We start from the raw sequence: 13,364 nt of genomic DNA on the forward strand, positions 1-13,364 counted from the left end.
TTGTAATACCTCTCAGTCTGTCTGAGGCTCAGGCTTCCACAGTGAGTGTTGATATTAATATGCCAGGACATGGCTCTGCTGCGGAATGAACCTGCGGTACCAGAATCTATTAGGAGGGGAGACAGTGATCATTGTATTTTTCATGCTTGGTCTGATGCCAGTAATGAACCTACAGCTCTGTCTGCAAACTGACAAATCTGACCAACTAAACACATACCAATACTGAGACCTCTGCAGAATGCTGGTGGTCTGGCCTCCTCTGCTGTGACAAGCAAAATGGGTTAATACCACTGTGTCCATGATGTGGTGGATCAAATGCACTTTCTCCTGTTCTTTTAGATAGAAGAGATTATATTGGCTGATAAATGCATGGGTTACTGTTACTGTGGACAAATCTATGAGGAATATCTTCAATCAACTACTATTACCAGTTTGGGTTTGAGCTTGGGTTTGAGATAGCTAGCAGGGAGCTAATCAAGAGAATTTTCAACCATTCAATCACTGAATGGAATACTTTCCAGTCGGTTAGGTGTGGTAGAGCATCAGGGGATTGAGTGCCACAATGTAGCAGTTGCTGGATTTTTTGCCTTCTCCATATTGTCAAACGATCATAGTCCAATATGTGTCTACAGGTGGCCATGTGTTCAGCATGACTGTAACAAATAGGCATCTAATTATAGTCTCTGTGTTGGCAAAGCCGGGAGGGGGGTTGATGCCTGGGGCGGAGAGAACTTTGCTGCTGCTGACTGCTATGGAAATTGACAAGACAAGCTCCCCTCTTTTCCCCCCACCATGTTGCACTAGGCTGGTTTCACTGTATGACTGCAGGTTTGTGTTGTGTTGTGCTGTGCGGTGTGGTGTAGGAGCCTGGCAGGGAGAGATGTTGTCCCAGCAGAGTGTAAATGGAGCCTTAGGGGTGGTATCCCATGGTGGAACAACACTCTACACGATTCTCTCCCTGGGCTGCAGTGTGGATGATGTTTGGTCTCTCCGCTGGGACTCATTGGTCGTGTGACTGATGCAGCGCTAGATGCCTGAGTCTCCCCAGGCTTCAGTGATTACAGATTGAGTTGTCTCCTCTGTCAGGCTAGATGTCTGTGGTCTGTTCACTAGGTGGTGGCAGCCGACAGGGACTTGGCTGGGGTTGTTGTGTAAGTATAGGGCCTGGATCTTCAGCATAATGGCTGTATTTGCAGCAGTATATATTGCCAATGCTGTGATTAGCATGTGGTGATCATGCTTAATCACCACAGGTGAGAAAAATAAAGTTGGTTACTTAGAATTCTGTCATATTCTTCAACTTCAGAAAAACCTCCATGTCTCTCTCCTGTCTCTCCCTCCCACTGAGAGAATGAAATGAGTTTGAAATGAACCAGCGTAGATTACATGTATTTGGTGGATCGAGAATGAGGGAGGGCTGAATGTCCCTCTTACTTTTTAAAAAGCTGCCGAAGTCTCTCTATCATTCTTTCTCTTCCTCATTTTTTCTCTCTCAGTCTATCTCTCTCAACTCTCTTTCTTTCTCTCACTCTCTCTCCTTCTCGCTCTCTCTTTTTTTCATATTTGGATTTGATGTTAATTCAGAATTTCCACATTGAGCAGGGAAACAAGTGATGATGAACTCTTTTACATTTTTACTATTCAGGACCAGATGGGATGCAAATAATTTTGCTTTCACTCTCTCACTGTGTGTAGTTGGCATACTTCATTAGAATAAATCTCAATCATTAACTCAAGCTAAACTGCAAAGCAAACTGATTGCCACTATAACCACTATTTCCTGTTGATGTTATCTAGTGGCAATGCTTCAATTGTTTTTACTCCCCCCAACACATTCAGAACTTTCTACTTTACTGTCTACCTATTTTACTATCAAATTCACCCTTCTAATAATCATAATAATCATCATATTAATAATCATAAGGCTATAATAATAATATATTAAATTCATTTGGTGTGGTCATGATTTAATGTAATAAGTCACATCACATCATATTCAATATTGACAGGCATACATCCTTTTATGATTATGTATCATTTAGAAATGATTTATGGCATTCCTGTATACACCCTCATCAGATTCAAAACTCAGGCTTAAAAAATACTAGTTTATACAGGAATGCCCAGGTTGGCAGGGAAATTGATTTTCAGAAATAATTACTGGACCTGTTAAGAGAAAAATATTACAATTGTACAAAAGGGTGAATAAGCATATTGTCCAAAATAGAGCAGGGGGTCAGGTATTCATTTCAATGGACAATCCCACCCATGAAATCATAACTCATGAGTGAAAATGAGGACAGATCGATGGATAAAAACAAATATATTATCATTATCATGATATCTATAGCAGAAATATGCCCAGCCACGCAGTCTAATAATATTTCATTCAATATTCGCAGTTTTATAGCTGTGTGTGAATCAAGTAAGACTGTGAGAGCAAATTCCTTAGCGTAGCCTTAGGACCCTGAGGAAATCGGTAGGTCGCTGCATGAGAAGGTGCGAGTGGTGATTTGTATGCGCTGCCGCTCATAGCCCGCCTATAGTCCATCTGATAGCGGCGCTGTAGTCACAGGTAGACCGGGATTAGGCATTTACTCCAGGGGACCCCTTTTAGGCTTGGGCGCCTTCTCGTTGATTTATCTCACATCTGAACGTGTTTTCTCTTCATTTCACAATTTCCTCTCGTTTGGGTGCCAACGCAAGGGCATTTAACCTGCAAAAATGGACATTTGCAAACGTTTTACAGAAAGTATGGACCAGTTGTAAATCAAACAAACATTGAACAACTAAACAGCCGAAGAACGACCGAAAAGAGGGTGAGTTATTGAGTTATTCAACCACTTGCACAAGCAGCAGAGGTTAATATTGACAACGTGATAGTGCGCGGTCTGAAAAGTTCAAATCTCTTTCGTCTAATTGTGTAGTAGTGAAGACAAATTATAAGCCAATGAATTGTGAAAGAAAATTACTCAACCTGTTGATAAACTTCTATCTGGGGGGGGGGGGGTTAACCTTATCCTAAATGTGTGAAAATAGGCTACATTAGTCGCTTGGATTTAAATATATTGATGACGCATAGCCTACCCTTCACTCATTTTGCGCCTATACGTTACACTTCCAGTTCGTCTAATGAAACAAGAAGCATGAAGAAAGCCGGTCATATTTTTGTTGTCTATTTTTACTCGTTTAGGTTAAAAAATATATATTTATGGGAGTTTATTAATTTGTAATTTACGTTGCGTGGATGTGTAATCTTTACCCTGCATTTGTTAAGTAATCCCCAAGGCTTGGTTTTACAACCAACACTAGAGGACGGAGTTGATAGACCTCTGGAGAACAGTCATTATCATTTAATTTGCTTTTTAAGATATGATATTAAACACTAATTAGCCCAGTTCCCACCCGTAGTTTCTCACCCATGGTCATGGGTAAATTAAGCCACGTCAGGGCCTATAGCAGTTTTTGAATATAATAGAATTGAAACTGTGCCAGTCTATAGCACACTGGAGGACTGCATACATTAGCAATAGAAAGTTGTTCAGCAGATGCCGCACATTACAACAGGAGCTGTCCATTCATTGTGGTGCTGAAAGTTAGAATGGCAATTTGTAGACTGGGTGGCGGTGGCATCACGGGTGATGCAGAGAATACATGTAATAGTAGTTAAAATTGTATTTTAAGGACTGCCATAATCTCTTTGTCTTTGATTCAGGTGGGTCAATTTATTGTCACCCTTGGCACATAAACTATGGCTACAATGTCAGTGAAGTGCAGCCTACATGTATCACACCAGTTGTGCTTGATATAGGGATTAAAATGAAAGCTAATGTCTCTTGAACAGAGTTTATTGTATTATCCCTTTGAGAGCCTGCCCTTACCCCTCACATGGAACACACACACACACACACATTGGGATTTCTCTGGTTATTCACTCTGTCAGTTTTATTCAATCAAAAATGAAGCAAATGGAATTAACTTACTCAAAACATATCACCTCTTGGTTCCTCCTTTGGGAATAGGCCTTTATTTGATTTCCTCTACCAATAAAGCATAGTATACCCCTTCCTATTACGTGTTCCCCACTATGATACCAGCTTTCAGCCATTAATAAAGTCAGTCACACAGTTTATACTTTCATTTACTATTTAGTTGAGACTATAGACTTTTCATTATTAAATGTGCTGCATCATGGGAAACTACGGGGGGGGAGTACTTGTGTTGACTGTTACCCTTCTACCTCCCCCTGTTGCCTGTCATGGCCGACATCACTCATCCAAATCACAGACTTACAAAGGGCATGTCCAGTCATGTGAATGTGGAACTGCATTAGATTTCAATAAAATGTGCTTATGTATTATTGATGGAGACATAATACAATGCATTTGTAGCTGTGGGTGTCCTGGCTGTGTAATGATTACAAAAAGGGAGTTGACTAGGGCAGGGACTGGTCATTTCATTCCACTATTGACTGACTGACATGTCTGGGAGGGGTTTTCACCTCATGCTCATTTCACTGCAAAGGATAAATGTTGGTTGTTCCTGTCTACCTGTCTGTCTCAGAGATGGACAGACACTGGCCTATCAGTTGGACTGATGCGCAAAAGCCCAAAATCAAGAATAGGGAGGTTGAGAAATGACAGACAGACAGACTGACTATTGACAGACTGACAGACAAACTAAAAATGGTAAAACTATGAAAGAAAAAGTAATACTGAGAGTAATGTGCACTTATTTTCCAGATTCACATTTTTCACAGTATTTTGTATTGGTATAAATGTCTTTGTAATTCAAGACTGGGATAGGCAAAGTGTATATATTTCTGAGTGTGTGTGTTTCTCTCCTGATCCCTCCAGCGTATTCCAAGCAGAGCGTCTATATTTCCCTGGAGAGATGTGTCTTCTCTGTGCCTCCCGTCTCTTTCTCTCTGAGGGACTGTTGCTACGCCACGTCACTCCACCATCATTGCATTTCTCACTTTTCAGAAGCAAAATGTCTTTCACATTATAAAGATGTGGAGAGGCGGAGAGGCTACTTGCTTATTCAGTCTGGCAATGCAGTATCTCAGCCTTGGAAAATACAAGATAGATTAATATTTATGAGTAGTTATTTTGTAAGACATTTTTTATGCTTCACTGTGGGGGCAAAGTGAGTTTACCTTGTAAACAAGCCTTTGTGAGGCTGAGAGCTCGTCAGACGTCAATATTCAGTATGAAGACAAATGTGTGCAAATGGTTCTCGGTATGGGACTGTCTGCTGTAATTAAAGAAGAGCTGACACAGACACAGACTCAGACTGTTTCGATGATTGTCTCTATCTGTATGTGCTGATGTCTCTGCATTACTTTGTTTAGAGGGAAGAAGACAAAGAGGGGAAAGAAAGGTAGAAAATAGAGCGAGACAAAGATAATGAAAAAAGGAAAGATGGTTGAAGTAGGGCCAACAATAAGATAGGCATACAGGGTGAAAGAAAGAAAGAATGAAGGAAGACGGACACAGAGAGAGAAACAACGCAAAGATAGTAAAGAAGAGAGACAAAAAGAGACAAAGGGAATGAACGATGGTTTTGATTTGGGACGATTTTAATTATCAACCTTTCTGGCCTTTCAATCAATAGGCTCTATCTACTGGGTGCTCTTCTGTGCTTCTCACCACTCCGTTTGTACACATGTTCTAGGAGATGGATGTTTTGGGTAATGACCCATATCCAATGTATGGACTTTGTCCTCCTCAATTGCCATAAGAAGTGAGTTATAATTCATGGCCTCTGCTCCCGGGTCGCCCAGGGGGAATCGATAGCAGCGCACCTCCATTGCCAAGATGCCACCTTATCATTGTCCAGGCCATTGTTGTAATGTGGGGCTACTTGGCAAGTCGTTCTCCCCTTAATGTCGAATAACGACAGCTGCACATTTTATTTTTCCGTTTGTTGATTGAGTGCCTTTTTATTGAATTTCCATTTAAGCGGTCATTTCTCCAAACCATCCCCTCCTTTAATTTCACAGCAGAGAGACACTCTGCACCGCTGGCGTTTGCTGCGCTGACAAATTGACTTTTCCTAGGATGGGGCTTATTCCTGGAGTTCCTGGCAAGCCCAGCCCAGCTCAGAGCTCACATTGTAAGGCTTCTCTCTGTGGCAAAAAGCACCTGGGGTCTCACTCTCTCTAGCTCACAATCACATTCATTCAGATTTACAGACAGTCTAATGTTTCAGTGACCATGGAAACCAGAATTTGGTAAATGGATACAAGAGTAAAACACCAACATGCTGTGTTGGTGTGTTGTGTTATGTTGTGTTCCAGCATCTATCCACAGACATAACAGAATCAGCTAAGAGGTCAGCGGCCTGCAGGCCAGTCAGACAGATCATCATCTGTAACCCCTGACGACAGACCTTCTCACTAACCCTACCCTACCCAGCCTTATGACTGTCCGTCATACTCGCTGACAGGCCCCCAGCATCCCTCTACCTCTCTGATAGTTTTAATACTTCCTCTCTCGCTCTATTAGCCCCTGTAATGCAGTGTCATAAGAATGGCTGACTGGCTGTGGAGCGCGGCTGCATCCATCTCCCTGTCTGTCTCCACACAGACAGGCCCATTCCTCACTGACAATGGCCTTTTCTCAATTGGATTTGCTCAACTCCTGTGTCCCCCTTTCTTCGTCCTCTCTCGCCTCCTTTTGAAAAAGGTCAAAGGTGATCGAGGAGAGGGAACGTAGACGAAAATGCACTTGTATGAAATCAGACTTTCCTTCTCCACTCGTGCGTCATGAAACAAATTACGTTTACGGTGGTGAATTCCAAAATAAATGTTTAAAGTGATAAAAACAAATGAAGTTAGTTGTCCAATACATTTTATAGATAAAAGGATAAGTAGCATATTGTTTTTAAATTTGTGCATGCTTTTCTCCTCCGACAATACAAAAGCTGATTCAAAGGGGGTGTGGCAGATTTCAGAACTCTTCCGCGAAGGACTCAGGTAGGATACACATGACTATCCTTGATGAAAGGTGGCTATCGAGGAGGGGTGAACAGTGTTCCGTTCACCTAACGAATTTACAGGAGGATGGAGGAGAGAGGGTAGAGGACAAACTTTTGTCCAAATGAGAAAAGGCCAGTCTGCCTTAGTCAGATATTAGGTCTTCCACAGTCAGGATATTAGGTGTTTCACAGGTATATCTAAAGTCTACTCTTCATATGTATGATGGGGTCTGCCGCAGGTAGAGATCGAGTCATCCCACTTTGAGTTTCCAGGTTCAGACTCCTCTCAGCCAAATGCCCTAGGCTTCATCTATCTTCCCCTGAGGGATGGCAAAGTGCCACACAATGTCAGAGGGGACTCTCCTCCCAGGTCAGTCTCTCTGATCTAGGGAGGTTTCACACTAGCTTTACACAGTCAGCTTAGTGATAGAGGCCATGCTCCTCACGGCCCTTGTCAACTGTGTGACCTCCTGTGAAGGATATCCTCCCTCAGGGACCTTTCAGTGGAAAGTTAAAGAACAGGCACACACACAACACACCAAGCCACTACCATTACATTATTGATTTGATGTCTGTTCTTGCTGTGTGTGCATTTTCTCTCACTACAACTGTGTGTGTGTGTGTTTTTGGTTTTACTATCCTTGTGGGGGCCAGATGTCCTCACAAGGATAGTAAAACAAGGAACATTCTGGGACATTTCGCCGGTCCCCATAAGGAAATGTTTTATTTTAGGCTTAGGGGTTAGGTTTAGGGTTAGGGTTACAATTAGTGCTAGGGTTAGTGGTTTGGGGTTAGGGTTAGGGGTTAGGGATTTTGAATGGGAATCAATTGTTTGGTCCCCACAAGGATAGTAAAACAAACGTGTGTGTGTCCTCCTTCTTCTTCTCTGCTCTGAGGGTGGGATTCAATAGTACTGTTCAGTGTCCCAGGAGACGTCCTGTTGGGCCCACTGATTTGGTCTCCAAATCTTGAGGAGGAAATAGCCTTTGGCAGACACTTCCTGTACTTACACCCTGCTCTCCTTCAGCTCCCTGGCACCTGCTGATCAGTCATCACACACCAATGTACCTCTCTGAGATGTGTGAGAAGCATGTGGAGGAAATATCGTTGTCCTAGCTAACCTGGTTGAGGAACAGAGTTACAGTACCATCTTCTTCCATCAATGATAGCCTTCATGTAAAAGGCAATAGCTATTCATGATATACAGCTCTGTGCCATTAGGTTTGTGTGGGTTTCAGTGGTAAATTTTAGGCTGGTCACTGGTTTGGTGGTGGTAGAGCACCTTTGCATGCAGCCAATATCAAACCAATCAAATCAAATGTTATTTGTCACATGCGCCGAATACAACAGGTAGACCTTACAGTGAAATGCTTACTTACCAGCCCTTAACCAACATTGCAGTTTTAAGAAAATAGAGTTAAGAAAATATTTACTAAATAAACTAAAGTAAAAATATATATAAAAATATAACACAATAAAATAACAATAATGAGGCTATATACAGGGGGTACCGGTAGCGAGTCAATGTGCGGGGGTATATGTTAGTTGAGGTAATTTGTACATGTAGATAGGGGTAAAGTGACTATGCATGCATAATACACAGCGAGTAGCAGCAGTGTAAAAACAAAGGGGGGGTGTCAATGCAAATAGTCCAGGTGGCCATTTGATTAGCTTGGGGGTAGAAGCTGTTAAGGAGCCTTTTGGACCTAGACTTGGCACTACGGTACCGCTTGCCATGCGGTAGCAGAGAGAACAATCTATGACTTGGATTTTTTGGGCCTTGCTCTGAAACCGCCTAGTATATAGGTCCTGGATGGCAGGAAGTTTGGCCCCAGTGATGTACTGGACTGTACGCTCTACCCTCTGTAGGTGCCTTACGGTCGGATGCAACCAGTCATGACGCTCTCGATGGTGCAGCTGTAGAACTTTTTGAGGATCTGGGGAACCATGCCAAATCTTTTCAGTCTCCTGAGGGGGAAAAGGCGTTGTCTTGGTGTGTTTGGACAATGATAATTTTTGATGTGGACACCAAGGAACTTGAAACTTTGGACCCGCTCCACTATGGCCCCGTCGATGTGAAAGGGGGCATGTTCGGCCCTCCTTTTCCTGTAGTCCACGATCAGCTCCTTTGTCTTGCTCACGTTGAGGTTGTTGTCCGGGCACCACACTGCCAGGTCTCTGACCTCCTCCCTATAGGCTGTCTCATTGTTGTCGGTGATCAGGCCTACCACCGTTGTGTTGTCAGCAAACTTAATAATGGTGTTGCAGTCGTACTTGGCCATGCAGTAGTCGGTGAACAGGGAGTACAGGAGGGGACTAAGCACGCACCCCTGAGGGGCCCCCGTGTTGAGGATTAGCGTGGCAGATGTGTTGCTGCCTACCCTTACCACCTGGGGGCGGCCCGTCAGAAAGTCCAGGATCCAGTTGCAGATGGAGGTGTTTAGTCCCAGGGTCCTTAGCTTAGTGATGAGCTTTGTGGGCACTATGGCGTTGAACGCTGAGCTGTAGTCAATGAACAGCATTCTCACATAGGTGTTCCTTTTGTCCAGGTGGGAATGGGCAGTGTGGAGTGCGATTGAGATTGCGTCATCTGTGGATCTGTTAGGGCGGTATGCGAATTAAGTGGGTCTAGGTTTTCCGGGATGATGGTGTTGATGTGAGCCATGACTAGCCTTTCAAAGCACTTCATGGCTACCGATGTGAGTGCTACGGGGCGGTAGTCATTTAGGCAGGTTACCTTTGCTTTCTTGGGCACAGGGACTATGGTGGTCTGCTTGAAACATGTAGGTATTACAGACTCGGTCAGGGAGAGGTTGAAAATGTCAGTGAAGACACTTGCCAGGTGGTCCGCGCATGCTCTGAGGACACGTCCTGGTAATCCGTCTGGCCCCGCGGCCTTGTGAATGTTGACCTGTTTAAAGGTCTTGCTCACATCGGCTACGGAGAGCGTGATCACACAGTCGTCCGGAACAGCTGGTGCTCTCATGCATGCTTCAGTGTTGCTTGCCTCGAAGCGAGCAATTAAAGGCATTTAGCCCATCTGGTAGCTCACAGCTGGGTTTCACTTTGTAGTCTGTAATAGCTTGCAAGCTCTGCCACATCCGATAAGCGTCAGAGCCGGTGTAGTAGGATTCAATATTAGTCCTGTAATGACGCTTTGCCTGTTTGATTGTTTGTCTGTGGACTTAACAGGATTTCTTATAAGCGTCCGGATTAGTGCCCGCTCCTTGAAAGCGGCAGCTCTACCCTTTAGCTCGGTGCGGATGTTGGCTGTAATCCATGGCTTCTGGTTGGGATATGTACGTACGGTCACTGTGGGGACGACGTCGTCGATGCACTGTTTGATGAAGCCGGTGACTGAGGTGCTATGCTCCTCAATGCCATTGGATGAATCCCGGAACAAGTTTGCCTGCATTAAAGTCCCCGGCCACTAGGAGCGCCGATTCTGGATGAGCATTTTCTTGTTTGCTTATGGCCGTATACAGCTCATTGAGTGCGGTCTTATTGCAAGCGTTGGTTTGTGGTGGTAAATAGATGGCTACGAAAAATATAGATTAAAACTCTCTTGGTAGATAGTGTGGTCTACAGCTTATCATGTGGTACTCTACCTCAGGCGAGCAATACCTCAAGACTACCTTAATATTAGACATTGCGCACCAGCTGTTATTGACAAATAGACACACACCCCCACCCCTCGTCTTACCAGACGTAGCTGTTCTGTCCTGCCGATGCACGGAAAATCCAGCCAACTGTATATTATCCGTGTCGTGGTTCAGCCACGACTCGGTAAAACATACGATATTACAGTTTTTAATGTCCCGTTGGTAGGATATCCTCGAAATGACCTCATCCAGTTTATTCTCCAGTCATATCACGTTGGCTAATAGAATGGATGGTAGAGGCGGGTTACCCACTCGCCGACGAATTCTCACAAGGCACCCTGGTCTCCGCCCACTGTATTTCCTTATTTTCTTCATGCAAATGAGGGGGATTTGGGCCTTGTCTGTGAGCAACATTATATCCTTCGCATCCGACTCATTAAGAAAATATCTTTGTCCAGTTCGAGGTGTGTAATCGTTGTTCTGATATCCAGAAGCTCTTTTCGGTCATAAGAGACAGTAGCAACAACATTATGTACAAAATAAGTTACAAAAAAATGCAAAAAAAACACACAAAATAGCACAATTGGTTAGGAGCCTGTAAAACAGCAGCCATCCCCTCCTGCGCCATTCTGTTCAATATCTGCTGATATGTTCTCTGCTGGGTGTTACATCCATGTATCTCCTTAAGTTCATATAGTTTTGTTGAAACTAAATCCTTGATATTTCCTGCCCCCTGACATTATGATTGCGGATCCCTCTACCATATCAGAGGGCTGGGATGTATCTGTCGCTGCTGTGGTTTAGGATCGAGCCAGGGGGAGAGAGGGGAAACAGTGAGGGCACTGGAGTGAAAAAGCTGATTCTCCTCCATGCTTCACGCCCCAGTGCCTACATGTGATCTGTCTGCTGTGGTGTAGTGAGGGTTCCTGCTCTCTGATATTTGCAATCTGTTAGGGGGTAAGAGAGGATGCTTCCCCCTGTCACATGACTGGTAGGGGGAACGGATAATCAGCATCCCTGTCTTTCTCAATCTGCAACTCTCTGTATGTCGAACACCTAAACCAGGATTGAAGCATGAATAGGGCTGTTGCAGTGACTGTATTACCGCCACACCGGCGGTCACGATTCATGAAGGAAGTCAAATTCCACGTGACTGTTTAGTCACGGTAATTAGGCTTCTCCAAGCTCTGATGCTGCTGATGGTCATTAGTAGCCTAACAAACTTGCTAACTGCTTGGTACTCAGCACTCTATTGTCCCTCTAATCACTCTGACATCAATGCATGATAATGGTCCATTCTAAATCAAAACAAATTTCACACATATATTATTTAGTATATGTAAAGACAAGATTAAATCAAGAATAGTCTGATGGGTGACAATATTAGCCTATCACTTGTGAATTACTTGTGAATTACTCCCGAGTGGCGCAGTGGTCTAAGGCACTTGTCTAAGGCACTGCATCGCAGTGCTAGCTGTGCCACTAGAGATCCTGGTTCGAGTCCAGGCTCTGTCGCAGCCGGCCGCGACCGGGAGACCAATGGGCGGTGCACAATTGGTCCAGCGTCGTCCAAGGTAGGGGAGGGTTTGGCCGGCAGGGATGTGGGTTCGTTTCCCACGGGGGGCCAGTATAAAAAATAAAAAAAATTACACATGTATGCATTCACTAACTGTAAGTCGCTCTGGATAAGAGCGTCTGCTAAATGACGTAAATGTAATTATATATTATCACTTGTGAATGATGCCCAGCATAAGAAACAATGCCGTTTTTTTTTACTTTTTCGAATCATAGTCGCACACCTCATGTAGCCTAGCCCATAGGCCTATATGTTTTGATAAGGTTTATATCACAACTAAAATGTCCAAATAATTTATTTAAATTAAGCACATTAATCTGCTTTACAAGGGGTGTAGAGCCTAACTGGCATACATAAGCAGCGCATGAGTTTCAAGTTTGGGGAAGATAATTTTCACCATAAAAATGCACCTTTATAATGAAAGCATTATATGCATAATTGCATTTGTGGTCACTTTTGAGAATGGTGTTTTCCTGTTAATGGAACATTCACAGTTATAGCCTACTGCCGTGTGTGCATTGCTGTGCTTATAGTTTGAAGAAATAGCCTAATAGTTTATCAACATTTTAAAACGTTCTGATCTGTTGCGTTAGCCACATTGCGTAAAAAAGTTTTTTTGATGCTAGTGGTTGTATTAATTTGGGATCTATCGCATCCCACAACTGTCCCAGACTATGTTTGGAATATTAATTTCTCTCACAGAATAGAATAGGTTGACTTTTGTACTTTGAGGGATAGTAGATTAACATAGGCTAGTGCTTTTGCTGTTCGTTATGCCTACTCATCTTGTTGGCTGACGAAAAGTAAATGTGGACAGTTACAGTGGGGGAAAAAAGTATTTAGTCAGCCACCAATTGTGCAAGTTCTCCCACTTAAAAAGATGAGAGAGGCCTGTAATTTTAATCATAGGTACACGTCAACTATGACAGACAAAATTAGAGAAAAAAAATCCAGAAAATCACATTGTAGGATTTTTAATGAATTTATTTGCATATTATGGTGGAAAATAAGTATTTGGTCAATAACAAAAGTTTCTCAATACTTTGTTATATACCCTTTGTTGGCAATGACACAGGTCAAACGTTTTCTGTAAGTCTTCACAAGGTTTTCACACACTGTTGCTGGTATTTTGGCCCATTCCTCCATGCAGATCTCCTCTAGAGCAGTGATGTTTTGGGGCTGTCGCTTGGCAACACCCTCCAAAG

At 43.3% G+C, this 13,364-nt stretch overlaps 1 protein-coding gene across 1 annotated transcript in view; it reads left to right on the plus strand.

Moving 5' to 3' along the window:
* Window positions 1-2,557: 2,557 nt before the first annotated feature.
* The window catches only part of LOC121573770 (roundabout homolog 1-like), a 233,209-nt gene continuing 222,402 nt past the window's right edge, over window positions 2,558-13,364 (plus strand). The window contains exon 1 of the mRNA XM_041886014.2: window positions 2,558-2,819. The gene's annotated coding sequence lies outside the window, so the exon portion shown is untranslated. The remainder of the gene's footprint in view (window positions 2,820-13,364) is intronic.

The sequence above is a fragment of the Coregonus clupeaformis genome, chromosome 9 (genome assembly GCF_020615455.1).
Source record: "Coregonus clupeaformis isolate EN_2021a chromosome 9, ASM2061545v1, whole genome shotgun sequence".
In the NCBI taxonomy this organism is placed as follows: domain Eukaryota; kingdom Metazoa; phylum Chordata; class Actinopteri; order Salmoniformes; family Salmonidae; genus Coregonus; species Coregonus clupeaformis.